General features: G+C 38.5%; 1 pseudogene; it reads right to left on the bottom strand.

Annotated features, from left to right (window-relative positions):
- Positions 1-4,612: 4,612 nt before the first annotated feature.
- Positions 4,613-4,972, bottom strand: LOC102872182 (annotated as a pseudogene).
- Between the last annotated feature and the right edge of the window lie 7,249 nt (positions 4,973-12,221).

Genomic DNA, 12,221 nt, shown 5'->3' with positions numbered 1-12,221 from the left:
CTGGGAGGAGGTTAGAGAGAATAGTGCAACAATGAATGAATGGAAACCCAAAATCTCTGTAAATGCTTATGAAAATTAATAAAATATAGAAAAACAAAACAAAACAAAACAAAACACTTTTTTCCCTTTATAATAATAGCATTTAGGAGGAGCTTGTGAACTAGCAGTAAGGAAATGTGTACACAGTTCAACCTGCCAGCTCCTCTACGAGAGAAAGTATGGGCAATCTCTCCCCATGTGACTAACTTCCTCCGAAAACCCAGTGAAGGTCAGCTTCTGACTCTGTGAGTTGCTTCTGTCTCAATGGTACATAACAACAACAATAATAGAATTTAACACCATAAACCCCAAAACCAAAAGCCTAGCCCATTGCCACTGTATCAGTTCCAACTCATGTTGACCCTAGAAGACAGAATAAGGTTGCCTCAAAGGATTTCCAAGATAATTTATGGGAGCGGATTACCACAACTTCTTATAGAGTGATTGATGGCCTTAAACTGCTAACTTTTGGTTCAAGTCAAGCACTTAAATCACTGAAAAACTAGGGCTAACTATAAACACTTCTACCTGCATCACAAATTGTTATATGTGTGCTTTCAACTTCATTCTGTTCAAAAATTCTCTTATTTTTTTTTCTTATTTATTCTTTGGTTCGTGAATTATTTGAAAAAATATTTGTATGTAGGAAATTCCAGATATCTTTCTCTTATTCATTGCTAATTAATTACATTATGCCTGCTAGTTCAATTATCTTGTATGATTTAAATTCTTATTAATTTATTGAGACTTGTTTTAGGATTCAAAGTCTTGATGAATTGTCTGTATTCACTTGGAAAAATATGCACACTTCTTGATGATGAAGTATTCTATAAATATCAATGAAGCATTTATAGAATACTTCATCATCAAGAGGTAAAGTTACTTTATTATTTTATTTAATACTTCATTACTATTACTCATTTCTGACTTTTTCTATCAATCATTGAAGGCAGAAGTGTGTTGCTGTGGGTTTGTTGGGGTTTTTTTTGTTTTTGTTTTTTTTACTTTTAAGAATTTTTTGCTTTAAAAATTCTGTTATGAGATTCCCACCCATTTAGGATTATTATAATCTTTAGGTGAATTTATCCCATTATCATTATGCAATGTCCCCTCAATTCCTGGTAATATTTTTGTTGTGTTTTTCCAAATAGTATAAAAGAGACTCGTCTACATATACCAGGAACATGATTGTTAAGTTAAATATTAGGTGTGGGACATACAAATATAACTTGTCTTAGATTGTTCTTTTTTTGCTTTTCAAAGAGAGGAGCGAATCGGGGGGGGGATAGAGAAAAAAGTGCAACAATGAATTAATGGAAATCCAAAATCTCTGTAAATGTTCATTAAAATTAATAAAATAAAATAAAATTTAAAAAAACTCTTGAACTATAGATTTAAATTAATAAATCAGGCAATATGAAATAGTCTTATCCCTATAATTAAAGTATTAAAGTCCTGGTTTCTATACTTAAAATTTATATATATATATAATTTATATATATAATTTGTATAGGCAGCTGTGATGATCTAATGGGCGTGGAGTTGCTTGACTAACCCAAAGGAGGTGTTGCAAATTCACTAGTTGCTCCAAGAGATGGGCAATCACTCCCCATGATATTTGTTGCTGTCATTAGGTGTTGTCGAGTCAAGTATGAACCATAGCAACTTTATGAACGAAAGATCTGAATCCTGTCCCAACCTGTGCCATTTCACACTTCCTGACATATTAGGCACATTGCAGGAATCACTATGTCAACCTACCTGGTCAAGAATATTCCTATCTTTCACTGGCCCTCCATTTCCCAGTCATCATGCCACTATCCAAGGAAGCCCCTCCTAGCAACATGCCTGATGTTTGTGAAGTGAAGCCTCATCATCTTTGCCTCCAAAGAGCACTTTGTAGTCACCCTTTCCAAGACATATTTATTTGTTCTTTTGGTAGCCCATGGGATGTTCAACACTCTTCTCCAACACCACAGCTCAAAGGCATTAATTTTTCTCTGGCATCCTTACTCATCATCCAGCTCTGAGATGCATAGCAAGCGATTAGAAGGAACATGGTCTGAATCACATGTGCCTTAGTCCTCAAACTGACATTGCTCCTCAATGATTTGGAGAAGTTCCTAACCGCAGATTTTCTCAGTGCAATACATCTCCTGATTTCCTGACTGCTGGTACTAAGGGTGTTAATTGTGGATTCAAGTAAGATGAATTTGTTGACAGTTTAAGTCTTTTCTCCATCTGTCATGATATTGGTCCAGTGGTAAAAATCTTTGTTTTATTGACATTGATATACAATCCATATTGGAGACTACATTATGTGATATTCTACAAGTGCTTCAATGTCTCCTTATTTTCAACAAGCAAATTGTGTCATCTTTATAATGCAAATTATTGATGAGTCTCCCTCCAAGCCTGATGCCACATTCCTCTTCATAGAGTTCAATTTTTCAAATAATTTGCTCAGCATACATATTGAATAGGTATGAAGAGTGAATACAACCCTGACACACTCCCTTCTTCTTTTTTAAAACATGATGTGTTCCCTTGCTCTGTTTGCACAGCAGCCTCCTAGCCTAGGTAGAGGTTTCACATGAGCACAACTAAGTGCTCTGGAATTCCCATTCTTCTCAATGTTAGCCGTAACTTGTCATGATGCAACCAGTCAAATGCTTTTGTATAGTCAATAAAGCACAAATAAATATCTTTTGTTAGTCAGAATTTACTTTCAGCCAGGATTCATCTGCCATCACCAATGATATTCCTGGTACCCCAGCCTCTTCTAAATCCTACTTGAACATCTGGCAGTTCTCTACCTGTGTACTGTTTCAGCTGTTTTTGAATAATCAACAGCAGTATTTTGCTTGCATATGACATTAATGATGTTGTTCAGTATTTCCCACATTCACCTTTCTAGGGAATGGGAATAAGTATGGATTTCTTCCAATGGGTTGGCCAGACAGTTCTCCAGGAATAAACCAGCGAGTCCATCCATCCAGAGCTGCATCTGTTAATTCAAACAAGTCAATTGGTATCCTATTGACTCATGGGGCTTTATTTTTCTGCCATTGCTTTCAATGCAGCTTCAACTTCCTTCATTACCTTTGGTTCTTGCTTTTATGATACTCCCTGAGATTTTTCAGTGTTAGTCAGTTCTTTTTTATTCTGTGTATTACCTCCATCTTCTTTTGATGCTTTCTGGGTCATTCAATATATTTCCCATAGCATCTTTTCCATATTGTGACTTGAGGCTTAAATTTGTGTTTTAGTTCTCGCAGCTTGAGAAATGCAGAGCAAGTTCTTCCCTTTTCTCCAATTTCAGCTATACATTCCACTATAATACTTTGCTTTGTCTTCTTGAATGGCCCTTTGAAATCTTTTGTTCATGCACACCCATGTTTATTTCTGTGTTGTACACAAGAAATGAAAAAAAAAAACCCCAAATGCCCATCAACAAATGAATGGATATAGAAGCTGTGGTGTATTCGCACAATGGAATACTATGCTGCACTGAAAAACAAGGAACTCATGAAATATTGTACAAAATGGATGACCCTGGAGGACATTATGCTGAGTGAAATATCTCAGCCACAAAACGACAAATACTGCATAATGCCACTGTTACAAAACAGGACTGACTTTGGGATTGGGGGAAAACTAAGAAAAGGGGATAAATAATATGCACTGCATTGAAACAGATGAGGAATAGAACTCCTTACAAGGAATATATTATTGGGTATTATTTGCACGACAACAGTTCAGAACAAGAGCTGCATAGTAAAGTGGCCTGGGAATGTGAGGATGGGAGGGGGAATTGTACAGCAATGAAAGAATTTTTTTTCTAAGAGAAAAGCAAACGGAGGGGGTAGGCAGGGAGAAAAATGTGCAAGAATGAATGAATGGATATCCAAGTTCTCTATAAACTTTCATAAAAATCTAAAAAAACTGAAAACAAAAAGCAAACCCCACCAAACAAAAGAAAAACAGGGACAGATCATGGGGTTGTACAATTTGATTGAAGAGGCGGGAAGGGAAGTTGGAAGAATCTGTTCTAGAAAACAATGTTTTTGAATTTTGTAAACTTGTATAACAATTTTTTAAAATTCTTTTGTTCAGCTCTTTTACTTCAGCATGTTTCCCCTCTGTTTTGGTTTCTTGATGCTCTAGTGCAATTTTTACCATCTCTTCTTACACACAATTTGTTTTTTCCTTTCTCCTCTGTCTTTGTAATGACCTTTTGCTTTCTTTATGGCTGATATCCTTGTAATCATCCTAGAACTCATCTAGTTTTCAGTCATTGGTGTTCAATACTTCAAATCTATTCTTTAGATGATCTTGAAATCCAGATAGAATAGATTCAAGGTCATAGCTTTGTTCTTATGGATTTATTTTCATTTTCTTCGGTGTAAATGTAAACTTGTGCATGAGTAATTGATGGTCTGATCCACAGTCCGTATTAGCCTAATTTTTTTTTTTTAAGTGAACAAAGATACTTTATTAGCAGGTTTCCTGGGGGCCAAGTTGCTGGGCACGGATGGCTGGGGGCCAGGTCCCAGACCCACCCATGGCCTTGTCAGCTGTCCTTGTCCCCACTGCCCTTCTGCTCTGAGGCTATGGCTTTGGTCAGACTACCAGCTTCGTTCTTCAGGACACTAAGCAGAGTCTGGGAGCTCTCCAGGATCTTCAGGTAGGCGGCCTTGGTCTCTGCAATGGTCCGGTCGAACTCGTTCCGAGAGGCAGTCTTTCGAGTCAGGTTCTCATCGACCTGGGCCAACTTCTCTGTCAGCTGCTGGACTTCACTCTGCAGCCGCTTCTTCTCGTCCTCCTCTTGCTGGATCTGCTGGCACAGCTCCTCCCGCTGCTGACAGAGCTCTTCCATACACTTGACCAGCTCGTTGCTGTAGTTCTGCAGCACCGCGCCCTGCTGGCTCATCGTGGCCTCCGCCCGGCTCCGGCCACTGCAACCGCCGCTCCCGCATCACCCGGCGCCTGCGCACTGCCTGCCTAATTTTGACAGCTGATATTGAATTTCTCCCAATGATTCCTTCCACAGATGTAGTCAATCTGATTCATATGCAGCCCATCAGGTAAGGTCCATGTGAAAAGCTGCCATTTGGTAGGGTCTGAGGGCCTGTGGCCTGAGGACCTGGTGTGAAGACTGACTTGTTATTAGAGTTAAAAACTGAATTGTCAGTTTGTTGTAGTTGGGAAGAACTTTTGTTCTAATTGGTAGAGCTCTTGTTTGTCAGTTTGCTGTACTGAAATAATTTGTAGCTTATTGTGATACTGAAAAGTATGCCAATATTGTGTCAAATGCCATAAGGGTTACCCATGGCAGATAGGTTTTAGTAGAGCTCCCAGATTAAGATACAGGAGGCAGCATTTGTCATCCACTTCTTAAATAACAGGTCTCTGAAAACCCTATAAACAATAGAGAAACATGGATAGTTATAGTAGTAGTAGTAGTAGTAGTAGTAGTAGTAGTAGAGCCCAGATTGAAAGTCAGTTGAAATGAGAAAACATAATGGCAAGCATTGCTTAATAATTGGAATATGGAATGTACATAGGCCCTTGCCTTTTTTGGTTTTAAAACCCACTTGGGGAAAAAAAAAACAAACCCAACTGGATGGTCAGGTATGAGTTAGTTCCTACTCAATGGCAATGAGTTGAGTTTTTATTGATATACATAGGGAAACATTTTCTTTTCAATATAATCAAAGTTCTGCCTTATTGTTGTTACGTGTCATTGAGTTGACTGTGATTCATAGAAACCATACAAACAATCGTATTGAATCCTGTCCTATTCTGAGCCAACCTCATTGTCCCTGACACATCTACCCCCATTACCTTAGTTACTTTGTCAGTCTATTTCATCCATGGTATTCCTCTTCTGCACTGTCATTCCCCCCTTCTAAGCATGATGTTCTTCTCCAAAGACTGGTCCCTCTGGGCAACATGCCAAAATGATGTCAGATGGAGCTTCAAAATTTTTGCCTCCAAGAAGCAATCTGGTTTCACCCAGGCTCATTTGTCCTCTTGGCAGTCCATGCTTTGTTCAATATTCTTCTCCAGCACCGTAACTCAAAGACATTGATTCCTTTCTATCATCCTTATTTATTGTTCTGTTCTCTGATGCATAGCAAATAATAGTAAAGAGCATGGCTTGGGTCAGGCACATCTTAGTCTCTAGAGTGACATCATTGCCTTTTAACACACTAGAGAGGTTCCTGACAGAAGACTTTCCTAATGCAATCAATCTTTTACTTGCCTTACTGTTGGTGCCAATAATGTGCAGAACACCAAAATCACTGAGGAATAAAAAGATAATGAGAGGACAGAAGTGCCTGGAAGCCTGAGCCAGCATATTAGGGGCTAGTGGGGAAGAGTAGAGAGGGGTTGCTGGCAGTAAAAGGTGAAGAAATGGAGAGGGGTGCTGGCAGGGCTAGAGTAGGGTGGGGATGGGATTCTGCACCGAAGTGGTCAGAGGGATCAACACTGAATCTGCTAATTGCGTAATTGGGAAGGGTCTTTCATCTGCTCTTTTGGGTAAAATGTCTATCAGATATTGTTCTAAAGCTGAGTATCCAAATTAAGACAAACTAGGAAGGATTGGCTATCCACTTCCAAAATTACAGGCCTTCAAAGACCCTATGAGCAGTTGAGCAGCCCATTCAGATTAGACTGAAGATATGACACTGGAGGCTGAGCCCTCATATTGAGAAACACAAATGGAGAGGAACAGTTGTCACACTAGTGATTGAAATGTGGAATGTGAGAAGTATGAATGTAGGAAAATTGGACATTATTAAGGAGGAAATGGAATGCATGAATATTGACAGCTGAGATGAATTGTTTTGGGAAATTCTGAATCAGATACTTTGTAAAAGCAGATGAACATGGAGGTGGATGAGTCTGACTTCTACCTGCTTCATAAATGGAAACTGTGCCCCTCACTAACATCCATAGTACAACTACATTGTCAGACATGACACTCCCCACATTCCTGCTCCTGTTTGTACAAATCATTGGGTCCAATGTTCATTGCAAATTGACTCATAGACCTTTCACACAGTTGTGTGGTTTACTAGAAAAATAGGGAGTTGGGGAGGCAAAGAATATCACACAGTGCAATACAGGTTTAGTCCAGTAGTTCTAAACCTGGTTAACCAAGCACAATTCCTGAATAAATGAGATTCCAGGTTCAGTTTAGCAGCACAAATGCAAAGAATCCCTGGCTTCCTCAATCATCCAACAATCTTTATCTCAGAGCAATTACAAGTCATTTTTTTTTCTTCAATCAGCTAGCAAACTAAACCTTTAACTGTGGCTCCATCCCCAGGGATTCTCTGGTTACACTTTGCCACAGTCTCTTCACAGCAGTGCTACAGTCTCCTCACCTCTCCACTATCATTTCTCACAATGTGGAAATAAGGATAACAGAAGAATGGATGACTTTGAGTTGTGATCTTGGAAGAGAGTACTGAATATTCCATGGGCTGCTAAAGGAAAAAAGCAAATGTGTCACAAAGAATGTTCCACCATTGGGCTCCTTAGAAGCAAAATTGGTGAAAATTCATCTCCCATATTTAGAGATGGATGTTTGGGGTGGCCAGATTTGGAAAGGTGGATGACTGGTGAATAAAAGGGAGACTCTCAATCAGATGGATTGACACAGTGACTATAGCAATGGGCTCAAGTATATTAGAGATGATGAATATGGCACAGGGTTAAGAAAGTGTTCTGATCTATTGTCCACAGAGTCACTATGAATCAAAGTTGACTCTACTTCATCTAACAACAACAACAACAACAACAACAACAACAACTTTTCTATGTAACATCTAAAATCAAGATTTTGTGTTTTGGGTTCCCTAAATACTCATCTTTCTCTTTTGGTTCCTAGATAATGTAACAAATATTGGGCATGAGGGAGCTATGCATTGAGATTCCTCAAGCTACATCAATTTCAGTGCTATTGCCTATTGTCTTAACAGATAGCATTGTTGTTACAAACTGTTGAGTCAGAACCAACTCAGAGCTGACCCTCCAGCAGGTTTTCAGAGTCAGCAAATCGCACAGGAGGAGATTTCCCCTCTTTCTCCCACAGAGCAGCTGGGAAATTTGAACCACCTGTCTTTGGGTTGGCAGCAGAACTCCTTACTTCTAAGCTGCCAGATCATAGAATGTGTAATAAGTCTTGTTTTCCCCACTAGCCACCTATCTCTATACTCTTCCTAAGTGATTCTTTTGTTAGCTCCAATAAGTCTCTATCTAAAAAATTGTTCAGATTAGAGAAAGAATGCTTTTTAATGAGACTCTGTAAAAAGAAGCCCTTAGATGAGAGAGGCAGAGATACAATGGGAAGAATGACTGAGTCTTGGCAGATCTTATAAAATCTGGGTTTGCTCATCCTATCCCAGAAAAAATAGTTGATTGGTGGTCTTTCAAAGTTGATGAGAAGAGAACATGATTTTCCTTTCAATCTTTTCAGATTCAAGACTTAAATGTGAGCTATAATTCTCAGGTAATTCTGGTCGTGTCTACCAATTATAATTAAGCCTGACTAGAAGATGTGCCGCAATCTTGAAGGCACGCAGTTAAAATTCACCAGCTGCTCTGCAAGAAAAAGATGGACAGTCTCTTCCTGTGCAATTAATTGTCTCTTAAAATCTGCCAGAGGGTCAACTATGGGTCAGTTCTAACTTGGCGGTACAACAACAATGCCCTGAATAAGGTTCGGACAGAGCAGTAGGCTCAGTTACAACAACTTTTCTGAAGTGCCCTCTCTCATAGAGTGAGGCTAGATTACATACTTGACTAGTTGTTGAATCAGAATCTGCCCTAGCTGACCCTCCGGTGGGTTTTTAGACAGAGGCTGTAACCCTCATAGAGGAAATTTCCCCTCTTTCTCTGTCAGAACCACTGGTGGATTCTAACCTACAAAGAGGTGCCACCTTTCTGGTAACAGCACAACTCCCTAGGGACTGCTCCACCAGAACTCCAAGTGCAATTAGGATTCAACTATTCTGCAGTGACAGAGTATTTTGGTGGTGTGTGTTTGTTTTCAGTTTTGGCCTTTCCTTCAACTTTATTTCTTTCTCATTCATTGTGCTACATTTGTCAAAAAATTTGTTGTACTCTAGTTGGAATCCACTCATAGCTGGCTCTACAGTGGGTTTTCAGCAGCTATGAAAAGCATGTGGCACTTGGCTGGGGCTGTAGGAATGCCATCTTCTTTGCCAGGGAACAGTAACACTCAGATGCACATTTAAAAATAAAATGTGATTGGACTAAAGTGTTCACTCAGAGTGCATCTAAATTCCAAAATCAATCTCCATAATAGTCTATGTGTTTCCTACTGCCAAAGGGGCCCTTTAGAGTAGTGAGAGAAGATCTTCACCCTGAAACCCACAGCGTCCCTTTTCAGCAGGAAGTAGCTAAGAGAATACGCCATCCCCTTTTCCTTATGACTCAGGGTGAAGTCTCTCTCAGGGAGGAGTGATAGGGAATGGCAAAGGACACACTGACAAAGAAGATTAATCAGAACTGGCTTTGACAAGCACTGTGGCATTTGGACAAGAACAAACTGGGAAGAGGGTAGAAAGAATAGTGCAACAATGAATGAATGGAAACCCAAAATCTCTGTAAATGTTTATGAAAATTAATAAAATATAATTATAGAAAAAAAAGGAAAAAAGACAAAAAAAATAAATAAAGTGTTCACGCAGTGAAAGATCTTCATTTACTTATGTAGTAAGACTCAAAATTATTGATGTCTCAAGGATCAACAATAGTTAAAAGCTATAGACATTTATTAATAATTGAAATAAGCAATGTATGAAGTATAAATCTAGGAAAATTAAAAGTTGTAAAAAAATGAAATGGAATATGTAAAGATTAATAATCCTAGGTATTAGTGAGTTGAAATAGACTAGTATTGGCCATATTTAATCTGACAATTATATGATCTAATATACCAAAAATGATTAATTGAAGAAGAATGATGTTACCTTCATCATTAAAAAGAATATTTTAAAAAATCTTTCTAAAGTGCAATAATGTTAGGGATAGGATATTATCCATTGACATGCAAGGGAGAACTGCTCATGTGACTATTATTCAACTATACACATGAAACACAAAAGCCAGTGTGAAACTAATCAACCATAGAATAAAGAAACATGATAATTGGAGTCCTAAAGTTGGAATTAAGAAGGGCTGTTGTTGTTAAGTACCATTGAGTTGAAATCAATTAATAATTGACTCCCAGTGGGATTTTAGAGACAATAAATCACACATGAGGAAATTGCACATATATTTTCTTCCTCTGTGGATTCAAACTGCCTGCCTTTGCGTTGGCAGCACAATTCTTTACCCACTAGGCCAAGAGAGCTCCCTTAAGAATAATTAGTAATTGGAAAATATGGCCTTGTTGACAGAAATTAAATGAGGCAGGCGAAAAGTAAGATTTTGTCCAATTAATAATTTATTCATGGAAAATGTCTTACTTTAAGAAATAAAGTGTTGACTGTACACAGACTTTGCCTGATGGAATACATAAGAATCAGATTGACTCCATCCGTAGAAAGATGGGAGCAAGAAAAAGTTGAAGAGAACAGAGAAAGATTTACTTATTGGCCCTTTATTTTAGCAGCCAGAAATAGTTGCTGTTACTAAGTTCGAAGTCAATGGCCATTCCTGTAAGGGCTCTAGTGGCCTAGTGGTAAGAAACTGTACTGCAATCTCAAAGGCACCCGGTTTGAATCCACAACTGCTCTGTGGGAGAAGGACTGGACAATCTCCTTTTGTGCGAATTATTCTCTGAAAACTCACTAGAGGGTCAGCTATGGGTCAGTTCAGACTTGGTACACGACAACAACAAACAAAAAGTATGCAGCTGGACGCTACAAGCAGTTGTATGGGAGTAATATGAGGAAGTTTGCTCCCAAGATTTGTAGCCTTGGAAACCCACTGGGGGTTAGAAGTTACTTACTAGCAGCAAGTTTTGTTTTGAGTTTGTGCTTCATTTACAAGGATTTTAGAGTTAGTGGAAATGTCTCTCTACAGGTCTCTACATTAACTTTTCACCTAGTACAATGTGACATAGCTAACAGAGAATTGTCCAGTCTTTGCTTAAGGAATCCTCCTATGTCACAGGGTTCTGGTGGCCTGTTGTTGGGGGATTCACTGCCAACTCCAGTCCATCAGCTGCTCTCCCATGTGATTTCCAGCCTTAGAGAATCCACTGGAGGGTTAGTTGTGAGTTGGCTCCAATCTGAAGGCAATGAATGAGTGAGTGATACATAGGGCAGGCAGCCAATATTTTACCCTGGGAAAACTTTTCTAAGGAGATTTTCCAATAAAACTGATTATTTTATTTTAAAGCATTCTTTGTAAGCTGTTGGCTGATGCTTTTAAATTTGGGGTTTCTGCCATATGGAGTGAAATATTTAGAAATGTTTAGAGTTATTTTGTCCCATATGAAAATCAGATTGAGAATTACTTGAGAAAAATTATAACACTATTGGCTTTTTCATTCATAAACACATTCTGCTTGGCATTTTTCTGACATTCTGTGAGGTGAGGGGGAATTAAGTTTGAATTTCATTTGCATGTTATCCCACTGTGATAGGAAATTATCTCTTCTTGGCCAACTCTTATGATGCAGATTGTTTTAAAATCAGATTACAGCTGTTTATTTTGATTAATTAGTTAGTTCTGCCTTTTAAAGAAATTACTTCTCTCTCTTATCAGTGAGAACAAAGCTCAAAATGCAAATCCTATACTGCCTTGTAAGTTTCTGAAGAAGCTGGGCAGAAAACAAACTCCTACAGCAAAGGTGAGACAGAAACACACATTGAAAATTGCAAGTAAATTTGTCAAATAAACAAAGGATCTCAGAACTGAATTGTTGACTAGGACTCAGAGTGACCCTGTGAACAAAGGAGCTGAATCTTGCCCTATCTTGTGACATCATTACCTTTGTTGCTATGATTGAACCCATTTTAAAGTCACCTATCAATCCATCTAGTTGGGACTCTTTCCCTGACCAGCATATTGTACTTTTTCTGTTATTAATAATAATTGATGATTGAAATCCAAAAGCTCACAACAAAGATGGGTGGTTGTTGTTGTGTATTATTGAGTTGGAATCGACTTATAACTGACCCTCAACTGGCCTG

The sequence above is a fragment of the Elephantulus edwardii genome, unplaced genomic scaffold (assembly GCF_000299155.1).
Source record: "Elephantulus edwardii isolate Elephantulus edwardi_28Jun2011 unplaced genomic scaffold, EleEdw1.0 scaffold00084, whole genome shotgun sequence".
Taxonomy (NCBI): domain Eukaryota; kingdom Metazoa; phylum Chordata; class Mammalia; order Macroscelidea; family Macroscelididae; genus Elephantulus; species Elephantulus edwardii.
Note: the sequence above shows the minus strand (reverse complement) of the source record. Positions and strands in the feature narration are given on the sequence as shown.